At 38.0% G+C, this 8,628-nt stretch overlaps 1 pseudogene; it reads left to right on the top strand.

Annotated features, from left to right (window-relative positions):
* The first annotated feature begins 858 nt into the window (after positions 1 to 858).
* On the top strand, positions 859 to 1,431 carry LOC115839901 (AP-3 complex subunit sigma-2 pseudogene; annotated as a pseudogene).
* Positions 1,432 to 8,628: the final 7,197 nt, after the last annotated feature.

Raw genomic sequence — 8,628 nt, 5'->3', positions numbered from 1 at the left:
ACACAGGGCAATTAACCTGCAGAAATCCCTTTTGTGCTGCAGCAAAATGATCCTGTCCCCTCCTGGCAAGGGACAGATATAGTAGTGGGTTGGCCAGGTGCCATATGAGGCACATGCTTAAGCAAAACAAAGAAATACACATTGAGTCTGAACAGCAAAAGCCATTCCCACACAATGTGATAAATGCAGCACAAGCTGTGAGGTTTCTTTATCTGTTGGTAAAGAAGTGTTCCTTCCTCAAGGCCCATTCTTATGTGGCCAAGTAGAAACCCAAAAACTGCATGTAGGATATTGCCTTTCCCAACAGAATTCCTGCTGAATTCATGCTCAGTGGGAGCCACCTAGGAGATTGGCCCACCCATATGCAATCTTAGCTTGACTTGGTAAATGTATGGTGGCTAAATTGAGAGAGACTACATTCTACGATAATCCATATTGGTCAGATTATATGGAATTCTACCTTATTTTTAACATCGTATCTTAGAAGAGCATTACTGTAAGACTGTACATAGAGAAAAATATTCAGAACAGTAAGACTGGAAATTTTCGTTTAAGGCAGAGTTGAAGGAGTTGGGGATGTCCAGTGCTAGCCAAAGAAAAATAAAATGTATATTGAGGAAAGATAAAGGAAGTATAATTTGTGCTAAATTTCTCATAATAAGGGTGCAATTCTCAATAAGGTTCTAATTTACATAGTAAATTATATGTAAATACAAAATAAATTTACAATAATTAATAAAAATGTTTTAAAGAGACAGAAACATAGAGTTAAAGTAGACCAAAGAAAAACTATAAAAGATATAAATGGGAGATGCTCTCTGGAAGTAGCCGGTTGTGAAAGGAGCATGGTGGGCAAAGATGATTCAGGCAATTCTGGTTTTCAATAATCACGGGAAGCCCCGGCTAGTCCGCTTCTACCAGCGTTTCCCAGAAGAAATTCAACAGCAGATTATTTGAGAGACCTTCCATCTAGTTCTCAAGCGGGATGACAACATCTGTAACTTCTTGGAGGGTAGAAGTTTGACAGGTGGCTCTGACTACAAACTGATTTATCAGCATTTTGCTACCCTCTATTTTGTATTTTGTGTGGATTCATCAGAGAGTGAACTTGGACCTCATCCAGGTTTTTGTGGAGACTCTGGATATGTATTTCAAAATGTTTGTGAATTGGATTTGATCTTCCATATGGATAAGGTGCACTACATTCTTCAGGAGGTGGTGATGGGTGGGATGGTGTTGGAAACAAACATGAATGAAATTGTGGCTCAGGTTGAAGCTCAGAACAGGCCGGAGAAATCCAAGGGTGGCCTTTCAGCAGCGCCCGCCCGGGCCGTGTCTGCCGTAAAAAACATCAACCTGCCAGAGATGCCTCGGAATATCAACATTGGCGATCTCAACATCAAGGTCCCCAACCTGTCCCAGTTTGTCTGAGGATGGAAGATGGCTGAACTGAGTCCTCGGAACCAGCAAAGCTGAGCCAGTCCTGCAGCAAAACCCGCTCTGCGCCCTGGAGGAGGAGTCCCACCTCAGGCAGTGGCCCCTGCTGTCCTGAATCGGGAAGGAGTCCTGTGTCCACTGCCAGCCTGTGCTTGCATCTCACCTATGGAGCACATGCCTAGTGGCTCTACTAGAGTTGGCACAGCCAGAATCCTTTTGTATAGCCACAATGTCTCATCACCATCTCCTGTGGCATACACTCCTCACTGCCACAGTCCTGGCTCTGCTCTCCCAGGTGTTTATGTGCAGGACACAATCCAAATCATAAGCCTGTTGTTTGCCTGCCCCCACATTTCTGCCAATAGGGAGGGCACACCCCCACAGCCAGATGGGTCCCCCTCAAAGGGGAGAGGCCCTGTGTCTGTAGAAGGCAAAGCTGACAACATGTGGAACATAGAATTATGACTCTTCCAGGTTTAAAATACATTCTCCTCCCGAGGAGCAGAGGGGTCAGTTATGAATGATGAGTCTTCTTTGTCCAGGAAGCCCACTGCTGTCTACACCAGCTTCTGGAGCACGAGAGCATGAGCTGGGGTCATGTGTTCTGGACCTGGCACAGGGGAAGGCTGGGGACACGGGCTGCCTGCTGGCTGAGACCGGTGGCAGTGCAGCATCTTCTCCCCAGTGTGCGAGGGGTCCCTGCCTGAGCTCACTCTGGGCATTCCCTGTTCCCCTCAGATGACAGTCCTCTAGAGCTAGCTGTGGAAACCTGTATATGTTTACGTGTCATTAGAGTCTTTCTTCCTGTGGTTAACTTAGAGCTGAAGCTGCTCCTCGAAGTAGTGCGTGTTACTCCTGCGCTGCCTCGGGGCCAGGTCTCAGGTATGATGTTGAGCTCCCTTGAGATTAGGGAGCTCGCTGCACCATCATGGTAAAGCCTCCCGGCCTGGGGACTTCTTGTGCCTGCTGGCCGGTGGCCCAAACTTTCCTCAGGCCTCCTGATGCTGTCGCAGAGCCCATCTGAGATGGTGCCCAGCAGGACCGTGGTCAGGACCACGTCTTTTCCCGCTTTGAACAGTGCTTCCTGTGCTTGGTGCTCTTTGCTCCCTGTAGCCTCTTAACCTCAGTCTTTCGGAACATCTCTGTTCCGAGATAACCTCAGAGATGGGCAGTGTTGATCAGAATGTAGGCCCTCTTATGTTGGAAGAGGGAAATGTAGATTAATATACCTATCTGATGTTAAAACCTCTGATATTCTTTTAAAGAATTTATTTATTTTTTAAACAGACATTTCAGCATATTCACATCCCTCTCACATTTGCTGAAACTGATATACGAACAAAGAAGGGAAACGATATTTGTTTTGCACCTACTGTAAGGTGGCATGAGCAAGATCCTTCCACAATCCTTACAACAGACATTGTTATCTCCATTTTGAAAGTCAAGAAAGTAAGACTCAGAGAGGTCAAGTAACCTGGTTTAGGTCACAAGGGCTAAGAATTGAGACTGTCTGTCTGCCTAAATCCACAGTTCATTTCTTTTCACTGCTCAAATGGCTTCTCCCAATTTTATTTTCTTTCTTATGGATAAGGAAACCTCAAAAAGTTTGGGTAGCTTCTCAGAAACTGTGATAAAAACCAGCTTGGTAGCCAGTGACAGCATCAAAGAGTGTAAGCTGGGGGGTCCTCCACATGCCTCCGTTGAACTGGTGAGGAAGCAGAAGCCCAGAGTGTTGTGTTGTGTTAAGTGTTGTATCAAGGGTCACAAAGCTAGAAACAAGTCATTTTTCTCTTTTTAAAAATTTTTATTAGGGCTTCCCTGGTGGCACAGTGGTTGAGAGTCCGCCTGCCGATGCAGGGGACACGGGTTCGTGCCCCGGTCCTGGAAGATCCCACATGCCGCCGAGCGCCTAGGCCCATGAGCCATGGCCGTTGAGCTTGCGCGTCCGGAGCCTGTGCTCCACAACGGGAGAGGCCACAACAGTGAGAGGCCCGCGTACTGCAAAAAAAAAAAAAAAAAGAATTTTATTGGAGTATAGTTGATTTACAATGTTTTGTTAGTTTCAGGTGTACAGTAAAGTGAATCAGTTATATGTATACATACCAAAAAAAAAAGATATAAATGATGTATTTAATGAATAAATCCAAAAGACATATATTGAATTCACATCCTGAAGGAAGGAGTGAACTTTCTTTTCAAGGGCTCATGGAACTTTATAAAACTTCAATAGATTAGAAATTTTAATAACTGAATCTTTAACAGAAGCCTGGAAAACAAGAACATCAGAAAAATGAACATTAAAAAACATAAACTATCCTTAATGATTATTTTGTGGCAAAAAAGAAAAATTGATCCTAACTTGCCATACACTTTGTAAATAATAATAAACATGTCATAATTAAAACTTTGAAAATTAAGTAAAACAACCCTCAGAGGGATATTTATAGCTGAAATATTTAGATTAATAAAAGGAAATAATTTAATTGAATTATCTAATCATTTAAAAGGATTAGACAGATGATCAACAAAACAAACCAAAGGACCTGAAGAAAGAGCACAGTGAAGTTAAAAACAAAGGTTAGTGAATTGAAAAACAATGATCACAATTTAAATATTATTCGTTTTTTGAAAATGAAAGACAGCTAAGCCTATTAAGAAAAAATAAGGAGGAAAGTGGTATTAAATTGTACATGAAAAAATAAACTCTAAACTCTGTAAAAAAAAATAGAGAAAATTAAATGTTTTATACCAAATGTAATTGTAAGAATGGACTCCAAAAATATTGGGATAGTAAACTGACCAAATATTCTGGAAGAAAATTATGATGCCAGGTACACAGAGCTCTGTGCCCCCATGTCAACCCCTTCAAATCTTTCGGAAATATAAAATGCTGCTACTACTTAAACTGTTTCAGAGTTGAGAAGAGGGAAAATTACAAATCATTTTTACAAAGGATGTATTGTATCATTGTATCAAATTCCACAATAATATGCAAATGAAAAAATACCACACACTAGATTTACTTTTGAAAAATGTGAAAGTACTCGAAACACATTAAAAGAAAGAAATCATCATGTGAGATTGATTCTAGTAATAAATGTAGAATTTATTATTCAAAATCTGCTATTTTCAGTTTATGAAGATTGATCAAAGGAGAAATGACATTAAAATTCTCTATAGATGCTTAGAAAGCAGTTGACAAAAATTAATATCCATTTCTGTTAAAAAAACTTTTGGAATACATATGCACACACACACACACACACACACGCACACACTGAAAGCCACAATTATGCTTAAATGTGAAATACTAGGTCATTACTGTTAAAGTTAATGATGCCCAATATTGCCACTGTTTATGTACACTTTCTGGAAGAATTTGACAATGCAATTAGGTAAGAGAAAGACATGATTGCTATAAACATTGGAAGGAAATTATCTAACTTATTATTTGCAGATGATATGGATTTATACCTGGAAAACATGAGAAAGTCAGTTGAAAACCCCTTGGAAACAACAGAAGAATTCAATAGGGAGCTATTTACAAGATTAAGATATAAAAAGCAATAGCTTTCTTAGATAAACATTTTAAAAATAACTCGTGACCTCTCTGCAATTGGACCTGTTAAAGCAGAGATAAGTAACCAACTACCAACAATAATGTAGAAAGACCCCTCTGAATGGGAGCACAATTATTTTGGATGAATTCTAAACTTTTAGCCATGAGTTTGGGGAATCTGACCCTAGGAACAAAGGCTTTTGACCCTAGTGGCATAATTCCTATGATTCAGCTTCCTGTAGAACCTGCACCTATTCTGATAATTCTTGTATGTGCAATGATTTTTGTTCAATTCTTCATTCTGCACTCTGGTCTTGGTGCCTGAGTGTCTTCTTGGACATTGAACCTTGGCCCATTGCTCTAATCACCTGAATATACATATTTTAATTCCTGTCTCTCTTATTGATCTGAACTTAGCTTGATCCTGACAAATAGACCATCCCAAATTGTGAGTTTTTTGATGGCATGGATTTTTGTCTTCATTTTAGAGCTTCAACATGTATTAAAAGGTCTGACACATAATGGGCATTAAGTAAATAGTTATGAAAAGAATACATACAGTTGTCCCTCTGTATCTGAGGGGAATTGGTTACAGGACCCCCACTGGATACCGAGATTCATGGATACTCAAGTCCCTTATGTAAAATGGCATAGTATTTGCATATAACCTATGCACATCCTTCTGTATGCTTTAAATCATCTCTATATTACTTACAATACCTAATACAATGCAAATCCTACATAAATAGTTGTAAATACAATGCAAATGTAATGTAAATAGTTGCCAGTGCACCTCAAATTTAAGTTTTGCTTTTTGAAAGTTTCTGGATTTTTTTTTTTTAATATTTTTGATGCACAGTGGTTTAAATCCATTGATGAGGAACCTGTGTATAATGGAGGGCCCATTGTACACTGATTTGCTACATAATTCATATTCACAAATTTGTTTTTAAGATGAGGATTTTCCCCAGTTTCACTCTGCATAGCTGCTTCCAGGCTTCTGTCCCAAATTTGTGGTTTGGAGCTTTGCTCCTATTCATCCTGTCCAAAATTATTTCTTCTAACCTAGAGTTTCTTCACTGGGGATTCATGCAAGTCCAGAAAGCCTAGATGAAGGATTCAGTTTTTGATTTTTTTTTTACCACTACCCTAATTGTACTCAAAAGCTTTTATTTATATGCATATATTACTAGTTTTATAGCTCATAAATTTCACCCAAGTTACATTATCTCTCCTTTTCCTATGCTTTGCTTCATCTTGCTGATCACATACCAGTGCTTTCCAGTACTAAACCTCAAATTGGAAACTGACAATGCTGGTACTGTGTTTTATGATAATATATGTAGCATGATATCAATAATTTTTTAGTTGTATGAGGGCTACATCTCCTGGGATGTTGTTCTTCATGCCACACTCTTTCCAAGAAACAGTGTAGCAATTATAAATGAATTTTATAAAATTTTCACCACATTAAAGATATATTTTCTGCAAATAATAAATCTAATGATCTATTCTCCTTTTATTCTCCATGTGCTTGATCTTTACACATAGTGCTAGATCAAATATCAAAGGTAGGACAATATTCTCACGGTATTGACCAAACAGGACCCACTTACTTATATTAAAAATTTGGTTATTTTTCTTTTTTTAAAATTAAAGACTTTTGAGGGCAGTTTTAGGTCTACAGCAAAATTGAGAGGAAGGTGCAGATATTTCCCATATACCCCTTACTTCCACATGTGTATAGCTTATCCATTATCATCATGTTCTACCAGATTGTACATTTGTTACAATAGATGAACCTACCTTGACACATCATAATCATCTAAAGTCTGTAGTTTACATTAGGATTCGCTTTTGGTGTTGTACATTTTAAGGGTGTGGGCAAATTTATAATATGGGTCCACCATTATAATATCATACAGAGAAGTTTAAAATCCTTTGTGCTCCACCTATTCATTTCTCCCTTTCCACTAATCCCTGGCAATCACTGATCTTTTTACTATCTCCATAGTTTTGCCTTTTGCAGGATGTCATATAGTTGGAATCATACAATATTTTCCATTTTCAGATTAGTTTCTTTCACTTAATAATATGTATTTAAGTTTCTTCCATGTCTTTTCATGGCTTAGTAGATCATTTCGTTTTATCACTGAATAACAGTCCATTGTCCACAGTTTATCCATTCACTTACTGAAGTACATCTTGGTTATTTCCATGTTTTGTAAGTTATGGATAAAGCTGATATATACATCCATGTGCAGGTTTCATGTGGACATAAGTTTTCAGCACCTTTAGGTAAATGCCATGAAGTGTGATGTGATTGCTGAATCCTATGGTAAGAGTATGCTTAGTTTTGTAAAAACTACGTTAAAATTTCTTGCAAATTCGTGCCATTTTGCATTTCCATGAGTAATGAATGAGAACTTCTTTTGCTCCACATCCTCACAAGTACTTGGTGTTGTCAGTGTTCTGAATTTTGGTCATTCTAATAGCTGTGTAGTGGTATCTCATAGTTTTAATTTGTATTTCCCTGGTGACATATGATGTGGAGCATCTTTTCATATGCTTACTTGCCATTTGTATATCTTCTTTGTTGAGGGGTCATTTAAGGTCTTTGGCTCATTATGATGGAGAAAAGATAGTCTTTTTTTAAAATGGTTCTGTAACAACTGAATATCCACATGTCCAAATGAATCTAGATACAGACCTTATACCTTTACAAAAATTAACTCAAAATGGATTGTAGACCCAACTGTAAAACATAAAACTGTAACACTCCTGGAAAACAACATAGGATACAACCTAGATGACCGTGTATATAGCAGTAACTTTTTAGATACAACACAAAAGTCCTGACCCCTGAAAAAAATAATTGATAAGATGAACTTAAATAACATTAAAATAATGTCTGCTCTGTAAAAGACAATATTAAGAGAATAAAAAGATAAGACACATGCTAGGAGAAAATATTTGTCAAAGAAACATCTGGTAAAGGACTAATATCCAAAATATATAAACAGCTCTTAAAACTCAACAATAAGAAAAGAAACAGTCCAGTTGTAAAATGGGCCAAAGATGCTCCTCAGTTACAGCTCAGGTTTTCCTACCCCAGAACTGATTTCCATGGAGGTTTCTGCATATGAGTCTCTGCTTTGGTAAGCAGTGACTCCCTGTGTTTGCCTGTCTCTCCAATCTTGAGGGCAGTGGTTTGTCCTCTGTCCTCATCTCTCTTAAGAATCCAAAGGGAGCTGTTGATTTTTCAGTTTGTTCATCCTTTTACTTGCTGTTTGAATGGAGTAGTAATTTTTAAGCTCCTTACGGGCAGAACCAGAAACTGGAAGTCTATCCTGATTTTTTTTTTAAAGAACAAATTTATCCCCTGCTTATTGAAAAATTGGTAGTATTTTAAAAACAATGTCCTGAATGTCTTATATTTTTTAATTTAAGAAATATATTTTAGTGTTTTTCCACATATGTCAGTATATAGAGAGCATTCTTATATTTTCTTATAACTGTACTTCATTCAATTTTATGTAGGTACCAAACCTATTAGTAAACCTTCAAAATATCTTCCAAAAACTTTCATGTATATCATTTTGCACACATACATACACATATATAAGATAAAT

This window comes from Globicephala melas, chromosome 5 (genome assembly GCF_963455315.2).
Source record: "Globicephala melas chromosome 5, mGloMel1.2, whole genome shotgun sequence".
In the NCBI taxonomy this organism is placed as follows: Eukaryota; Metazoa; Chordata; class Mammalia; order Artiodactyla; family Delphinidae; genus Globicephala; species Globicephala melas.
This window is presented reverse-complemented; position numbering and strand designations above follow the sequence as displayed.